The following is a 16,169-nucleotide window of genomic DNA, read 5'->3' on the forward strand; positions in this document are numbered from 1 at the left end:
GGGTGGGTGTCTGGTGTAGGGTCTCCAAGTCAGTGAGGATGTGTGCGTGTATACTCCGGCGTGTGCCGTGGTGTGTGCCAATGTTTGTCAGTGTGTGCCTATCTGTGCCCGCGTGGGTGGCTATGTGTGGCGAAGCGTCCCTGGGTCGCTGCGCGTGTACCCCAGAGTGTGCCCGTGTCTGCGTGTGTCTGTCCGTGCCCGCGTGGGCGGCTGTCGGCGGCGGGGCGCCCCCGGGTCCGCGTGGGGGTGTGCGCCCCGGCGGGTGCCGAGGGGTTCACCCTCCGAGCGGGCGGAGCGCCACGTGCCGGGCCGGGCGCGTCGCTCTGAGGCGGAGCCAGCCCGGGGCCCCAAGCCCCAGGCCGAGCCCAGGCGGGGCCCGCCCCCGACCCCGCCCCCAGCCCGAGCCCGCGCCGCCCGCCGAGCCCCGGAGCCCGAGCCGAGCGGCGGAGCCGAGACGGCGGCGGCGCCCGTGGGATGCGGGGATCGCACCCCCGGGGCCCCTGAGCCTGCGTCCAGTGCCCCGAGCCCCGCGCCGAGCCGAGTCCGCGCCGAGCCGCAGCCGCCCATCCCGGGGCCCGGGCCGGGGGACCAGCAGGTGAGCGAGCGCCCCCGCGCCCCGCAGCCCCTGCCGGGCCGGAGCCCCCTCCGCCCGCCGCCGCCCAACTTTCCTCCCCGAGGGTCGGAGCCTCCAGCCTCTGCGCGCCCCCTCCCCTGCTCCGGGTCCGCCCGGCAGCTCCCTCCCCCGTCACTCCCCACTGAGGGTGGGAGAGGGAGAAGAAGGGGCGCAGATCAGCCTGGCTGGAGGGGGTCCCCCGGGGGGAGGGCGTCTCTAACCGCCGTACGCCCCCTCCCCTTCCCTTTCCTTCCGGGTTTCCCAGTGCGCTGTCGAGGGCCGGGGGAGGGGGGAGCTGCGGCCCCGGCTTCCCGGCCGACCCTGGCGCACGCTCGGGGAGGGTCTGGGATTGGGACCCGGATTCCCGAGGCCGGAGACCCCAAGGTCAGAGCGGCGACTAGGCGCGCAGTGAGTGTGGTTCCAGAGAGTGGGGAAGCTGACCGAGCAGGGCTGGGAATGGGGGAGGGGGCCAAACACCCCGTTTCTCCGGGCCGGCGGAGCCGTCCGCTGGGGGTGTCCTCTTTGGGACGAGATCTCTGCCTGTCCTGACCGGGAACAGATCTCTGTGCGCCCTGAGAGGGTAGAGATCTGTGTGTGTGTGTGTCCTCTCTCTGCGCGCTCCGACCACAGAGATCTCTGTGCCCTCTGACGCCCTAATGGGGCCTCATTTCGTCTCTGTGCGCCGGGAAGGCGGAGAGATCTTCGTGTGCTCTCAAAAGCGGAGATGCCTGTGCGCTGGGTTTGGGAAGAGTTCTCTGCCCTCCTTGCTCTGACCCCTCTGACCCGGGCAGACTCACACGCCCTGCGGGGAGGCAGCTCTTGTCCTCTGTTATTTGACGGTCTTTGGTGGCGCCCAGGGAAGAAGTGGAGGTGCCTATCCTTGTGGGGGCCGAGGTGTGGAGAGTGGTAGTGGTGGGGGGGCTGCTGGCGACAAGGCCCTGGCCATAGGCCCGCCTTGCAAACACCTGTTGGAGGCCAGTGCACCGCGAATCAAGACACCATGACTGAGGTTGTGTAAGGAAGGAATTGATCTTCTCTCCTTAGTGCCTTGAGAGCAGCCTGGGGTGGTGGGATCAGTCTCCTCTTGGGGGCTTGGGCTGGCATTCCATTTCCCCAGCTGTCTCCTCGCCTCCTGCTGAGACCCCAAGCACCTCCCACAGTGGGCCTAGACAGCACGGTGGAGACAGGCACACCAAATGACCCCACCATGCTCAGCACCTCAGCCCTCTCCCTGATTCCCACTGTCCCCCAGGATCCAGAGGGACACGGAGCAGCAGAGGCCCAGGCGACCAGGAGCCCAGGCCCTTGCTGCTGCCCTCAAATCCTCCCAGTTAGAATTGGGCAGGTGCACGTGAGCAGGTGGTCATGGAGCTGGAAGGTGGAATGAGGGTGGCACAGGCTGATCGCTTATGCCATGCTGCTGTCACAGGAGCGTGGGGAAAGCAGGGTCAGGGGACAGCCAGGGCAAAGAATACAAATTTCATGCTAGAATGGCCAGCCCTATGCTGAAATAAGCCTCACTGAACTTTTAGTCTAACCCTATCATCACCACATTGTACAGGAGGAAACTGAGGCTGAGAGTGGGTCAAGGACTTCTCCAAGGTCACCTAGAGAGAGAGTGAATTTGAGGCACCACTTAGGGTGAAGATTCCTTGAGATCTACTTCTTGGGAGCCAAACTGGTCTAGCACTGACCCAAGAGGATCTGAGCAGAAGAGGGATTGGCCCTGGCATACCAAGAACCAGCATCCAGCCCAATGTGGCATGGGCAGCTGCTGTGCCTCTGGGGTGCTTGGCCCTGTCTCTGTGTGGTGATTGAAGCTCCTCTGGAAAAATTCCAATATTGACTCACTCAGCATGAAGACTGAGCTTGGAGGAGTGGTGGGAAGCTGGGACACCCGAGACAGCTGGGAGTTGGGGAGCAGGGGAGGCTGGTGCTTGGGCAATCCAAGGAGAAGGGAGTCATGGGGGCAGCCTGAGATAGTGGGAATTGGCAGTCTCTGTTTTGTTCACAGGAAGCTAGTTCCTGCTGACCCTTGGGAAGCTTATTGGAAAGGTGTGCGATGATAGAAATGTGTCCCCATAGTCCACTCGAAGGAGGAGTGATTACCTTGGGCCAGGAGAATCAAGGGTATCTGTCTAACAAAAATGACCTTCCACCCAGGTTTTGAAGGATGAATAGGAGTTTTCTGGATGGCGAAGTTTCGGTGCAGCCCTCAGGATCAGCATGTACAAAAGCACAGAGATGTGAAACAGCATAATTGTTAGTTTAGTGACCCATTGGGTCCCATGGTTTGAGGGAGGAAAGAGCAGAAGATAAAGCCAAGATCACAGTCACGGAAGCCCTTGTGAGCTCTGCTCAGGAATTGGGAATTTATCCTCAGTAATGGTACTAAAAATAGCTAACATTCACTGAGTGCTTTCTGCTGGCCACTAAGTACTTTATAAGTCTCATCTCACTGAATCCTTGCATCAGTCCTGGAGGTAGGGACCATAATAATGACCGTTTGGCAGATGGAGAAACTGAAGTCTCAGAAAGGTTAGGTAACTTGCTCACCGTCACACGTCTGCTAAGTAGCAGGACTTGAGTTTGAGCGCGGGGGTCCGAACATCCGCTCTTCACTGTACTACCTCTCCAGGGCAGACCATGGGTGCCGTCCAAGGTCTTTCCGTTGAAGGAGAGGGACAGACAGGTTGCCACAGGGAATAGAACCTGTGGCGTCCCAGCTTTCTTCTCTGTTAAGGGCCATGCCACTCTCCCATCCCTAACTTCGATTGCTCACTGAGTGATGTTCACAGCGCCGGATCACACTGTGAGGGGTAAATGGGCAGGGGAAGCTGCGTTGGCGAGCTTGGTGGAGAACAAAGGAGAAGCGATGGCTCTTTCAGGTTCTGATTTGAACCTGTAGGGCTTGCCGGGAGAGAGGCCAACATCCAGCAGTCAGTTGAGGGAGGGGTCCAGCGTTCAGGAAGGAGATGTGGGCTGGAGGTGGGAACTTGGAATCGTCTGTGAAAGCTCGTCATTGGAGCCATGGCAGTGAATTAGATTGTCCAGCAAGAGCGCAGACCAGTGGTTCTCAACGCTGGCGACATTAGCATCACTTGGAAAGCTTAAAAAAGAAAGAAACCCTATGTCCCGGCTCCACGCCCAGAGATTCTAATTCATTTGACTCTGGGGTAAGGCCTGGGCATCAGTAGTTTTAAAAGCACCCGGGTGATCCTAATGTGGTGAAGAGGGTGAGAGAGAGGAGGGTTGAATCCGGAGACCCGAGGCACTCCAACAATTGAGGCAGGAGAATTCTGCAAAGGAGGCTGGGGAGGAGCAGTCAGAGAGGTGGGAGAAGAGCCAGGAGCAGGAGGTGTCACAGGAAGCAAGGAGGACACACATCCCAGGAGGAAGGAGAGTCATCCATGTCTTTCTGCTGAGAGAAAAAATACGTTCTGAGAAGTTCATGGATAGATAAAAAAGAATGCATCATTCAAAAACGAGTGTCCACTAGATTGAACAAGAGTAAGGGTGCTGGTGGCCTTGGCAACAGAAATTTCCTTTTTAATGCATGCCCGGCACAGAGGGGTCATTGATGAATGAATGAATGAATGAATGAATGAATTGGTGAGAATGGAAGCCAGTTCAGAGTAAATTGAGGAGTGAGCAGAAGGTGAGGACGTGGAGACAGCATGTGTAGACAGCTCTTTCAAAGAGTTTGATGATTTAAGAGGGAGGAGAGAGATAGAGGGGTGCTGGTGAGGGGTGGGGTCAGCGGAGAGTTGTAGGGAGAGCCTGGAGTGGACACTGGAGGCGTGCGTGTCCATGCAGTGCGTCCACGTGTGGCTGCTTGTGGGAAAATGCCTCTCCCTTGCAGTGAGGGCGGGAGGTCTGTGAGTTAAAATTGTGCCCATGGGGTCTCAGTTGCTCTGGTTTGTCCAGTGGGCCAGCCAGGAAGACCCGGGGTGAAATGATTCTTCCTGTGAATCTCTGAGAGGGAGATTTTGATGGCAGGAACCGTGATTCCTGCTGGGGGCCGGGAGCTGGAAGGGAGGGAGATCTTGCTCTGAGGAGAGAAAGTGTTCCAGAAAGCGGTGTCTGGAGACAAGATGAGGTCATCTAGAGCAGGTATGCAGGAGTAGAGGGGCTTGGGTAAGAGGCCTGTGGCAGAATCCACGAAGGTGGCAGAGAGAGAAGGTGAAGCCAGGGGGCAGCCTGTGGACAGAGGCTGGACGCGGACGCCGCAGGGAGCAGAGCAGTCACAGGGAGGCGGGTCCCGCAGTGAACCACGGACTGGATGCCCACTGCCCTCTGCCAGCCCAGACTGGCCTGAGGAGTGAGTGAACTCTCTGAGGCAGAGTTCAGCCTGCGGTGGTGGAGGAGAGCCTGGACAGGATGTATAGCACCTACTCTGTGCCATGGAAGATTCTAGAAGGTGTACAATTCAGATACAATAACTGCTCTCATGAACATGGTTTACATACTATTGGGGAAAGATCGATTGGATACTACTAAACAAATAGATAAGAAAGATAATTTTTGATAGTGAGCAGTGCTATGAAGGAAATAAAACAGGACGATGTGATGGAGAGATGGGATTGACTAGACTGGCTGGTCAGGGAAGGCCTCTTGAAGGAGAAACTGAACTGAGACCTGAGTAATAAGAAAGAACCAATCCTGAGGAGATCTGGGAGAAAAATATCATATAAAGAGAGAGCTGCAAGTGCAAAGGCCCTGAGGCAGGGTTGGCTGCTGTGGCTGGAGCAGAGGGAGTAGGGTGGGGATGGAGAGATTCCCAGCCTCTATTTCCACCCCCAACCCTTTCCGTTGTCTGCGCCTTCAGACTGCCCCTTTGGTTGTGCACGGCTTACACCACTCTCCTCAGGCTGGCAGCAGATCCTGGGGATGAGACTATATTTAGACACAACTCTCCTCTCTGTGGACCTAGAACATACCGTGTCTTTTTAAGATGATCAATATGGAATGGGTGCTATTTATGGGACTCCACATCAATTCCTGGGGTCTGGGACCCTCAAATGGAGGCGGGAGGTAAGGACCAGGCTTTGTGGGCCAGGTACTGAGGCTGGCACCGCACTGGAACCGTCTGACTCATGGACACTTTGAAACTTGTATCACCTCCCCTGCTGGGCCTGCCCTCGCCCCATCCATGCAGTCACAGCCATGGGCTGGGGAGCTGGGTGTCCACAGCCTCCCCACCTCTAACTTCGTTTCCTGGACGGGCATCCAGTGTACCGAAGCCCAACAGAAGTTTTAGTTGTGATTGTTGAAGCCAGAGTCCAGTGGGACAGTTCATCAATCTCTCCTTTCCATTCCTCACTCTATTTACTACGCTGGATGGGCAGAAGGGGGTATCTAGGACCCTCAGCGCCTCCCAGGTTCACCCCCTGGGCCAGAGAGAGATCTGCCCAGGACAGAGAAAATGCAAGGTTGGAGGCAGGAGCTGAGCCTCCCTGGTGGGAGGTCACTGTGGCCCAGAGCAGCCAGGGGAGGCTGCCTGGAGGAGGTAGGATTGGAGCCTAGCCATGGAAGATGCGCAGAATTTGGAGAGGTGAAAGGGATCAGATCATGTTTGTGGGCCTTTTGTGGGAAGAGAATGTTTATGCTCTGAGGCTGGACTTTCTCTTTCTCTCCTCTTCAATTTCTCTCCTGATTAAGTCTCCCAGGGAGGCAGTGGAAAGTTGAGTCCCTGCAGGGGTATTAACCGAGGGGAAGGATGGAGCTGTTCTTATGGCGTCTGTGTGGGCTCAGGGAGGTCCCTCACCCGCTCGAGATCCTGCTGTTGTCATCTCCAAGGGCTTTCACTCCCTTCCTTACAACCATGGGAGGCCATGGGCCGGTGCTGGTCACCCCATAGGCTCAAGGTCACACAGGATGCAGGTGATGATGATAAGCGCAGGGCCGTGTCTCCCTGGCCCCACCCAGGCCTTGCCCAGGCAGTCCCTGTGCTTTCTGGGAATGGATTTGAACAGTAGAAAGGCTCTTCCTGGCATCAGGAGGGTGGTAAACGTCTTTCTGGCGAGTATTGATTCCTCGAAGTTCTGTGTGAGGGAAGAGCCTGGCTCAAGAGGCAGTTTTCAAAGGGATGGCAAGGCAGGGAGAGGTAATCTGGCTTGAGGCACCAAATCCATTCTCAGGCTGCATTAGCCATCTCCCCCAGGCCGGGCTGGGAGGTGCCCTGGACAATCTAAGATGGGGGGAAAAAATCAGAACACAGGAGGGACCAGCCCAGCCCAATCACTACTTCCTGCTTGGCCATCAAAGCCCCAGCCCCGGGTGGATGGCAGGACAGTGGTCCCGAGGAACCCCTCAGAGCCAAAGTGCCCGCCCTCTGGGCCTACTCCCAGGAAGAATCGCAGCCCTCAGTCCATTCCCTGCTGGGCCCAGGGCCCCACCCAAGGGACACCCAGCTGGTGTTGGGGTGCAGGGAGGCCGAGGGTCAGAGGCTCGCTCACCACAGGCAGACTTGAGCGGAAGAAGGCACCGGAGCTCAGCTGGCCATTTGCAGCACCAGCCCTGCCACCGTGCTGCATCAGATGCGGCATAGACTGCCAGTTAAACAAAGCGACAGCTAGTTGCTAACAAAACTGCAAACCCAGGGAAAGCCCCCACTCCGCGCTTGCCTGCCTGGGTGCCTATTAGAGGTATAATTGCTGAGCTTCCATTTCAGGAAATGTCTGAGAGAGGGAGAGAAAAACACTCCTGAAGGATCCCCTGGGGCTGACCATCCCCGAAGATAGCTGGACTTCAGGTCCCCTCCAGCCCTCGCCTTTTATGATTGAATTAAGGCCTTGTCCCCAGATGGGTCACTTGTGTTCTCAGTGCATTGCACAGGTAATTAGATGCCACTCACCAACAAAAACAAAGTAAAAATCTCGAAAGCATTATGTTGAGCAGGAACAGTTGACACACGAGAGCCCGTACCGTATGGTTCCGTGTATGTGAAGTTCCAGAACAGGCAAAACTAATCTACAGTGATAGAAATCAGAAGAGTTGACTGAAAAGAGGCAGTGGGGAACTTTTGGGGACGATCAGAATGTTTACTATCTTAATTGGGGTAGTAGTTAAACAGGTATGGTTTATACATTTGTTAAAAGGCGTTCAACTGTACACCTAAAAACTGTATTTTCTTGTATATATATTATACCTCAATTTAAAAGAGTATTAAGGAAAAAGGGTTGCACATTTGGCTGTCCTGTGGCATGGACACTCTTGTGGCGTAGATTTTGTGTATTGGTGGATTGGCTTTTCTCCCTCTGAGGACGAAGAGGCCCTATAGCCTGGGCCTCCCAGGTTTCTCTGGGGGCATTTTTGTCACCCTCAGTGCACACAGTAGGTGCCCCATAAATGCCTTGGTTGCCATGGCATCGGTGCACAGTTCCCCTGTGAAGCCTTTTTTCAGCCCAGGTATTGAGAAAAATGAGTTGGAAGAAACTGGGCTGGAGAGAGACAGGATGCTGATTGCTGTCTTGTGGGCAACTGTTTGCTATGAAGGCATTTCCTGGCCCCAGGTGGGCACTTTTCTGGCCCCATTGTGTGTATTGTGAGGGTGTAGATGGTCGGGGTCTGGGGCGCAAGTGAGCCTAGGTGACTGTGGGGTCCCAGGAGTAGATCTTCCGGGCTCCCTCCTGGAGACCCCAGGGCGGGGCGGTTCTAGGCCTTGACTGACAGCTCAGTGCCGCTCAGCACGGTATAATAGATCTCCTATGCATGAAGCAGTAAAGGGGGTGAGAAGGAAAGCTCAGGTTTGAGGGGAATGGGATGCCGTGTGCCCTGTGGAGGGGGCCCTGAACGAGCTGGGGAGTTTGCAGTTCCTGTGGCCTGGCACCGAAACACCACCGAACATTCGATGAAATGAATGGGCAGCTTCCAAGCCCCCGACCCCTGTCTTTACTGTGGGGGAGACCGACGAGAAGGCAGGGGGCTTGGGCTGAATCCAGGGCTCAGGCCATAGATGCGCCTCCCCCCATACCGGCTCTCCCCTCAGCTCCCACTCCGGAGGGCAGCGTGGTCTCAGGGCCCCCGGTTTCATCCCTGCCTGGGGAATTACTTCGGCAGAGCCCGCGGGTGGAGTTTTCCTGTCAGCTAAATTAGCCGCGGCTCCAGCCTGAGCGTCGGAATAAATGAGATGCAAATGTATGTAAATGAGGGCATCCCCGGCTTCTGGGGTGGGCGTGTTCGCCTCTGGGAGGGATGAGGATGATTCTGCAGGACTTCCCCAGATTGCTGGGGGCTGGGGTAGGGACTAGAGAAGGGAACCCCTCAGGATCCCCCTTCCCCAGGACCAGGCTCTAGACCGGACAGGGTTAATGCCTGTGCAACCTCAAAGGAGTGGAGCCTGCAGGGAGCCGGTTAGCAGAGGCCCCGCACAAGGACGTGCCAATGTGCCTTTGGTCTGGGAGCAAGGACCTGAATGCACAGGCCACGAGCACCAGCTGGCACCCCCGCCGAGCCTTTGTCCAAGCCGTTACCCCGGGAGAGCCAGGACTCTGCAGATAATTGCCTGGGCGGGAGGGATGGCCTGAAACATGCTGTCGACCCGCCCCCTTGCCCCTCCCCCCCACCATCCCAACCTGTGGCTTAAGCCTGCAGAACCACCCACAGCCACTGCCAGAAACTGGGGTGGCCACTTTCTGATCTGGTGAGGACAACTCTTCAACCATCCCACCCCTCCTCCCCGTCCATTTCTTGCTCCTCCCCTCCCCCACCCCCAGGCGGGCCTGACGCCCAGCCTCTGAGGAGTGGCGCTCAGTCAGAGTTTAGGGCCTGGTGGCTGGAATTTAGGGCAGTGCCATCCAATAGAGATATAATGTGCACTACAAATGCGAGTCACATATGCAATTTTAAATTTTCTAGTAGCCATATTTTAAAAAGCAGTAAGAAACAGGTGAAATTAATTTTAACATGTTTTATTTAACCCTGTATATCCAGAATATTACCAGTTTAAATTGTAATCAATATTCAAAAGTTAAAAATGAAATGGTTGACGTTCTTGATCGTACTAAGCCTTCAGAGTCAGTGCGGATTTTGCAAGAGCACATCTCAATCGGCACTCACCAGGTTCCAAGTGCTCCCGAGCCTTGTGTGCCCAGTGGCCGGCTACCCTGTTGGCTGAGGCAGCTCTAAGGTGCCTGAGCTGGAGCGAAGAACTGCTGGGGAGTCGTTTCTGTCAGGGAAACTGCTGAGTCTTTGGCAAGGGCAGAAATGAGCCGGGTCTCCCTGGGAGCATCTGCCCACACGTGGGCCTGGGCGAGCCTGCCCTGCCAGGCTGCAGAGAGGGAGGACCAGCCTCAGAGGAGGCGGACGGAGCCAACTCACAGCTTTGGAGTGGGGATCACAGACACACTCAGTCCAGGTGGGTGGGCCACAGATAGACCATGACCCTTCCTCCCAGCTCTCTGTGACCTCAGAGGTCGGAGGCAATGTAGTGCAGTAGTTAGGCTCACAGGCCGGCTTCAGACAGACTGTCTTGCTGACTTAATCTCCGAGCATCAGATTTCTCATTTGTAAAATGAGGATAAACCACCAACCCCTCTCCTAGGATTGTTGCAAGGGTACAATAAGGTGATCACAAACAGTGCTTATGCAGTCCTGGGTGCATAATGGGCCCATGATACAGCTGGGATGACCCGCCCCAGCTCAGAGTTGAGGAAACTGAGGTGTAGAAAGTGGGGGGATATGACGTTGTCCAGGGTTACAGTGTGGGTTAGTGGCTGGACAATAGGAAGGTTAATCTGGCATTCATTCATTCATTCATTCATTCACCAGGCCCTTCTAGGCACCTGTGTGGGGCCAGACCATACCTTGGGAGCTCAGGACACAGCCAAAGGGAGAGGCAGATGTGGAAGTAAATTATTCTACCCTGTGATAAAGCTAATGTAGGCATACAAGGGTGTCAGGAAGTCAGAGAAGGGAAGGGCCAGCCGGTCAGGGAGGGCTGGTGTGGGCAGCGAGGAGGGTGTCAGAAGAGGGTCCTCTGAGCTGGGTCTCTTAGGAGGAAAATAATGAGAACAATGATAATAGCAGCTGACATTCATTGAGTACTTTCCATGTGCCGAGCAGGTACAAGTATTAATACATTTATGCTTCAAACAGCCCTGTGAAATAGGCACTGTTATTAGCTCCATTCTACAAATGGGAAAACTGAGGTAGAGAAACATCAATTAACTTTCCCAAGAACACACTGCAGGTAGCAGGGACCCAGGTTCACACGGGCAATCTGGCTTCCAAGCCACAGCCCTAACCCCTTCCCTATTCCACGTAGGAACAGGAAATGTTCCAGAGGGGGAGAGAGGAAGAGGGCAGAGGGGAAGCGGAGCTGGACACAGGGGCTGGGTTCTCTGGCCCAGGGCATTTCCTCATTGCCAGTCTCAGCAAGACTGAGTGGAAATTTCCTTAAAAGCCACCACGGAGTCTCTTTGCTGATGACTGTTCCTCATTTCCCCCTTCATCACCTGTTGATTTGGGATCCATTGCCTTGGGAAGAAAAATATGCTATGATGTCATTTGTGGGACTATGTACACAGTGGGTGCTGATTAAATGTTCACTGAATCATTCAGTTAATAAAATGAGCCCATGAGTTGTGTTAATTAGTTTTAACGTGTTCTCCTCAAGGAAGAAATGAAGTCACTCCTGGTGCCTCCCCTCCACCTGTGGGGAGTGAGCCCCTGCTTCAAGGGCACCCACACCCTCTCCCTGAGCCTCTTGCTTTAGGATGGAGGGGCAGCGGGAGGCAGTGCCATGGGGCCGGGGCACAGGTGGAACGAGTGCCCAGGGTGGTGGGTGCTCCAGCCCCAGGTCACCCCGGCCTGCAGGGCGAGAGAGAGGAGCCCAGAGCAGAGGAAGCCAGCAGAGATTTTCTAGGAAGCCTAGGAACCACTTCCACCGAGCGTTTTGCATAAATTTACATGGCAAAGAATATTCTTTGCATGTTGTGTTCCAGAGGCTCCTGATTCCAAGGCGACCAAAATGCCAGACGTGACTCAGGACGCTGGAGTGTGCCTGCCCTCGGGATCCAGGAGGGCAATGGGCAGGAAGGGGCTGCAAGGAGGGGTTAGGCCGGAGTGGAGTCCCTCTTCACCCCTCAGATGAACAACCGTCCTGGTTTGTCTGGGACTGAAGGTATCTCAGACACAGGAATTCTACTGCTAAAACAGGGGAAATCCTGAATATCACCGCCCCATCCCAGACAGTACCCACAGTTGCACTCTGGGCTGCCAGCCTGTCATGCTCTGTGTCATAGCTTTGTAACCACCATTGATTGAGAACCAGCTCTCTGCCCTGTGCATTCAGGAAATCTTCCGCCCAGCAGGCCTATTGAAGAGACAAAAAGAGGAGACCGTCCAGGACAGTCCAGTCTGGTGTGAACAGTCAATATTCTTCCCTACAATATCTCTGCCCTGATGTGGACATCCATACATACAGGCCAATGACTCAGAGGAGGGCGCGAGAAGCTTTCAGGCTGTTTGGGGAGACCAGAATTGCCCCCATGGCCTGTCAGAGAGCAGCTGAGGCCTGAAGGGGGCAAGGACTGGGGGTGGGGCTCAGCCTCCTGGCCCAGAGGAGTGAGGTCAGTGTGGGTGGGCAGTCAGAGGAAGTGTCCTGGAGGAGATGGGGTAGTGAGGAGAGCCTGAGGTCACTCTGCCCTCGCACAGGGCTGGGGAAGTGTTTGGGAATGTCTAGGCCAGGGAGTGGTGGGAGCTGCACGTGGAGGATGGAAGGTAAAAGGGAGGAGGCCAGTGGTAGTGGGATCAGCATGGTCCCAGCTGGGACGAGGATGCCTGTCCCAGGGCAGTGGCATTGGGGATGGGGGCTGTGAAGTTTGGTGGGGGTGTGGGGTTGTAGCCAGTGTCAGAGGAAGGGACGTAAGGAGGAACCAGTTTGAAAAGGAGCATTCATAGTTTGTTCCCATTAACTCTCAGGAACCACCAGAATGTAGGGAGAGATGCACCCAGTAAGCAGAAGCTGATGAACTTGGGACAGGATGGAGTAGCGGGTCCCTAGAGCTCGAGTGAAGCTGACAGGATAGGGGAAACTGGCCCAGGGAGAGTGGTCAGCTGGAAGAAGCTGTCCTAGCCCAGGGAGCGGCAGCAGGGCTGGTGCAGATGGAGAAGCTGTCCTGGGTGAGAGGAGAGAGTCACGGAATGCTGGCGTCTAGAAGAGGAGCTGTGCTCTTTCAATCAGATCAAGTCCAGTCTCCCCCGCATGATGGAGCTGTGCAAGGCAGAGGCCCCCTGCTCTTCCCCAGCTAGGGGTGGGTCCTCCCTGGAAAGCTGGGGACTTGACCTCCTAGGCCTTAGGGTATGGCTGGGCCTGAGCCTAGAGCATCCTTAGACCACCCCCAACCCCTCCTTCCCTGGCATCCCCGGAAACCTTGCAGCCAGAGCTCAGCCAGTCTCCACCACAGCAGGGCGTGGGCCTTGAGCTGCTGAAGGAAGGGCAGGGCCAGAGCCAGGTGCAGGCAGCGGGAGACAGAGAACAAGGGAGGAAAGGATCCTGCCCGCCCACCGTGAGCCGCCTGTGGGACCCAGAGACAAAGGACACTCTTGGCCGGTGTATTTTGGAACCTGAGGCTGCCTGGCTGCTGGGGAGCAGGGAACATCATCTGGAATCTGGTTTCAGAAACCACCAAGCCCCAAGGGTTTGGGTGATCTGCTGGAGTCCAGCTGGGACAGAAGCTTCTGAGGACCCAGGGCCCCATTGTCAGGGCTTCTTTATTAATGTATTAAATAATACAATCTAGCAGTGGGTCTAAGGAGTATTGTAATTTTTTTTTTTTTGGTGAGGAAGGTTCACCCTGAGCTAACATCCATTACCAATCCTCCTCTTTTTTTTCCTTGCTTGAGGAAGATTAGCCCTGAGCTAACGTCTGCACCAATCTTCCTCCACTTTGTATGTGGGATGCCTCCACAGCATGGCTGGTGAGTGGAGTAGGTCCCCACCCAGGATCTGGACCTGGGAAACTGGGCCCCGAAGCGGAGCACATGGGACTTTAACCACTTGGCCATGGAGGGACCCTGCAGCACCTGTGGTGGGATAGGGTACTGCTGACACTTCCATTTTGCTGCCTACATTCATAATTGAAGGAAATGCTAAATTTCAGTTAGAGTTCATGAGAGTGAGACGCAATTTCCCCCTGAATTCTTTCCCCATCCCTCCAAAAGGCCTGTTAGGAACCCCTGCATGATATGGATGATCAAAGCTAATCTATGCTGTTAGCAGTCAGGAGAGTGGTTATCCCTGGTGGTTAGTGACTGGAGGGGAACCCAGGTCTGAGGGACTAGGAACAATTTATTTCTTGACCTGGGTGCTGGTTCCCAGGTACGTTCAGTTTGTGGAAATTCATCCACTTGTGCATTTAGGGTATGTGCACCAATCTGCATGAATTATTGATTTCAATACAAATTTTAAAAACACCTTTACTAGAACAGATGTATCTGTAGGGTCAGTTTGCGGGCACGGGCACGCACACACACACGCGCGCACACGCACACACACACACACACACGTCGGTCTCTACTGGTGAGCCTCTGCAGGTCCATGGGCGTACACGTGTCTCCAGAACCCTTGCAGGCGTGTGGACACAGATGGATACAGTGAGACAGAGAACACTATTTTTAGGAAATAATTCCAAGCAAAAGAGGAGGCTTCTTGATTTACGGAACTCGCGATTGCTCGTGTGGAGAGGATTGCCCTGCAAGGCTGCTGTCATCCAGGCTGGCTTTTTTTTTTTTTAATTAAAAAGAACAGTGATTTTATTGTTTTTGTAAAAATAATACAAGATCATCATAAATAATTCAAGCAATGAAGAAAAGTACAAAGACGAAAGTTTAAAATTACCCAAATATCCACGAGCTAAGGAAAAAAAAATCACCATTCGCATTTGGTGATGAGTATTACAGACACCTTTCTTTGTTCACTCAAAGATGGAAGGTAGACAAGGACATGCGTTTATAAAATGGGAACCTACTCCCTCATCTGCTATTTTTAACAAAGGTAGTCCTTTCACTTTACTTGAATGAAAGAGAGGAGCAAGATGCTGAAGGAAGGGGTGGTTCCTAAAAGCATGGGTCCTAGGACCTCTCTCCTCCAGCCTCCTTCGCACATTCCATGATGCACATCTCCAGGGACCAGAGGCGCCCTTTTGAGGCCTGGCTGTGTTGTGTTTGCTCACTGTTTACCTGTCACCTGGCCAAGTGCCTCCTTCACAGCAATCCGTGGTGCTTGGGGCTCAGCCCTTTGCAGCCTGTGTGCAAGGGTTGGTGTGGCAGCAGCTCAGTGGGTCATTGATGACATGTTTCATAGGAGTAAAATCAAGGCAAAGCTGACCCTTGGTTGATGGAAAGGGATTCTGTCCTGGCAGAGATCTCTAACAGGTGTCCACCCTGCCCCCTTGAGCTGGTGCCCGGCCATTCCCGGGTTTGATGTGGTAACTGGTGACACGGCCTCCCCGTCCTGGTGGTGTCCCCATCAGGAGCTGTGCCGGCCACATCCTGTTTTGGTGGGGCAGTCAGGAGCACATTCTTCAGCCTCCATGTCATAGGCAGAGCGTGTTCGCACCAGGTCCTAGATCATTTGAGGCCACTGGGGGCCGCATTCTCCCGGTTTGATGTCACACGCCTGTGCCGGCTGGACGTCCTGGTGGATGAGCGATCACTGTTTTCCGGTGCTGCTGTCACTTGGAATCGGCTGTCGTTTGTTCAGATTGGAGCGGAGGCGAGTGAGTGGAGGTGTGAGGAGCCTGAGATGCTCCGTCCGTCCGTGTTTCCCGTCTTGGGAAGGATGCCTCACCCTGGGGATTTCTTTGAGATCCTCTCAGCAGGGCTCCACTGCAGCTCTGTACACCCAGGTGCCAACATCTAGATGACAGTTCCAAAGTTGTTGCCCGGCTGTTTCCAAAACCCTACAGGATTTTCCTGGGTCTTGCTTGGCAGACACACATGCCCCATCAGTTGCCAGATGTTGGCACTTGCATGTGAAGTCTAGGCACCCTCCCCCATGCAGGCGCATGGCGCTGAGGGGAGCCCCACCACCCAGACTGGGGATCTGCTCAGAAAAGAAGCCCAGAATTCCTCATTGGCCCAGGAGGCCTCTGACCACCCTCCCTAGCGCCCGGGGGTTTCCTAGAGAAGGGACAAGCTTGAGAGGGGGCGGCACGAGGTCCCTTCCAATGCCCTGCCCCTCACCCGCATATTCTTTATCATTCACTCCATCGTTCATTTGTTCAGAACCAGCCATGCCATGGATCTGGGATAAAAAGATGGCAGGTCCCATCCCTGCCCCACAGAGAGTCCTTCTCAGTCCAGAGTGTGTCGGCACCCATCTCAAGAAGTGCCTCAAGTGTCAGAGTGGGCTTGGTTAAGGAACCAACAGGTGCAAGTGTTCCCTTTTGCATTGAGGGGGACAGAATGAAGGGGCCTTGATGACACAGTCACTCCTGCCTACTCGAATTTAGACATGTTCGTTGGGATGGGAAAGGGAGCAGTGACCCTCCTGCGGGTCCCCGTGCATACACAGCAGTCAGAGGGGTCTGGGTTTACCCAGGCCACCATC

The 16,169-nt window shown here is 55.0% G+C and overlaps 1 protein-coding gene across 4 annotated transcripts in view; it reads left to right on the forward strand.

Annotated features, from left to right (window-relative positions):
- Positions 1–419: 419 nt before the first annotated feature.
- Positions 420–16,169, forward strand: part of SCN5A (sodium voltage-gated channel alpha subunit 5) — a 99,475-nt gene continuing 83,725 nt past the window's right edge. For 3 of the 4 annotated variants that reach the window (XM_070577231.1, XM_070577230.1, XM_070577233.1), the window contains exon 1: positions 434–595. The gene's annotated coding sequence lies outside the window, so the exon portion shown is untranslated. Of the gene's footprint in view, positions 596–16,169 lie in introns of all 4 variants that reach the window. The other variant, XM_070577232.1, reaches the window with a different exon arrangement.

Source organism: Equus przewalskii, chromosome 15 (genome assembly GCF_037783145.1).
Source record: "Equus przewalskii isolate Varuska chromosome 15, EquPr2, whole genome shotgun sequence".
Lineage (NCBI taxonomy): Eukaryota > Metazoa > Chordata > Mammalia > Perissodactyla > Equidae > Equus > Equus przewalskii.